The sequence below is a fragment of the Merops nubicus genome, unplaced genomic scaffold, assembly GCF_000691845.1.
Source record: "Merops nubicus isolate BGI_N331 unplaced genomic scaffold, ASM69184v1 scaffold23520, whole genome shotgun sequence".
NCBI classification, from domain to species: Eukaryota; Metazoa; Chordata; class Aves; order Coraciiformes; family Meropidae; genus Merops; species Merops nubicus.
The window spans coordinates 5,188-6,585 of NW_008585179.1; the positions used below are offsets into that span (position 1 = coordinate 5,188).

The following is a 1,398-nucleotide window of genomic DNA, read 5'->3' on the forward strand; positions in this document are numbered from 1 at the left end:
ACTTTGCCTCCCTGCTTCCCGCGGCCAGACATGACTGAGGCGCTGGAGAAGTTCCAACTCGCCTCTGCAAAACAGGACTGAGAAAACCGACCTGACGCAGCGGCTCTCCCCCTTTTATCCCTTCCCTGGGCGGGTAAGCGCTTGATGATTGGCTGGAAGCCGTCGCTGCTTAGGCAACCAATGAGGAGCCAGATCGAACTGGGACCAATCAGAAACAGAGGCACGGCCCCGCTCGGGAGGGCCCAATCGCATTGGAGCATTTAGAGCCCGGTATTTGCATAACAGCGCTATAAGTAGAGGGCGCTGCGGCCATTTCGCTGCAGATCATACCCTGAGAGACAGAAGCGGTGCTGTCAAAATGCCCGAGCCGGCCAAGTCCGCACCCGCGCCCAAGAAGGGCTCCAAGAAGGCGGTGACCAAGACGCAGAAGAAAGGCGACAAGAAGCGCAAGAAGAGCCGCAAGGAGAGCTACTCGATCTACGTGTACAAGGTGCTGAAGCAGGTGCACCCCGACACGGGCATCTCGTCCAAGGCCATGGGCATCATGAACTCGTTCGTGAACGACATCTTCGAGCGCATCGCCGGCGAGGCCTCGCGCCTGGCGCACTACAACAAGCGCTCGACCATCACCTCGCGGGACATCCTGACGGCCGGGGAAAAAACTGCCCGGCTAGCTGGCCAAGCACGCCGTCTCCGAGGGCACCAAGGCCGTCACCAAGTACACCAGCTCCAAGTAGAGCGTCCCGCACCGTGAATTTTAACCCAAAGGCTCTTTTAAGAGCCACCTACATAATCCCTGAAAGAGCTTTAACACAGGAGTATTTCAATTTTAATTTTTTTTTCTAGGTTTGAAAATGTTCAACAGTAAATAGAGATTGAAGTAAATATTATTGCATAGCTATCAGAGTTTGTAATGATTACTAATCTGTCCTAAAATTGAATATATTACAGCTTCGAAGACATTCAAATTCACGTGTAACTTGCTTTGTAAATGCTAACGTTCAAGTAAATTAAGTGCGAGAAAGTAAATTTCAAGTAGTATTAAGCATTTTAACAGTGAGGATGTGAGGTGCCATATATTATACTATACACTTCATAAATAAGAAATTCAGTTTCCCAAAGCTACATTAGTTACAGACATGAAGGCGAAAGGAAAGCGTACGACCCTCAGGTTTTTTTTTTGTTTTTTTTTTGGTTTTTTTTTTTTTGTTGTTGTTTTGTTTTGTTTTGTTTTTTTTGCATAGCTGTCCTGGGATAGTCTAAAGTTTAAAAACGCGTCACTCCCTTCTGTATGTGAAGACAGAAGCAGTCCTGTAGGCCGGAGGCAAGGAGAAGAAAAGCGGGGGAGGCGAGGGCTCCTCGGGGACGGGGTAGCTGCTTTGGGAAGGCGAGCTGTCC

At 49.1% G+C, this 1,398-nt stretch overlaps 1 pseudogene; it reads left to right on the forward strand.

Annotated features, from left to right (window-relative positions):
• The first annotated feature begins 358 nt into the window (after positions 1–358).
• Positions 359–737, forward strand: LOC103779235 (annotated as a pseudogene).
• Positions 738–1,398: the final 661 nt, after the last annotated feature.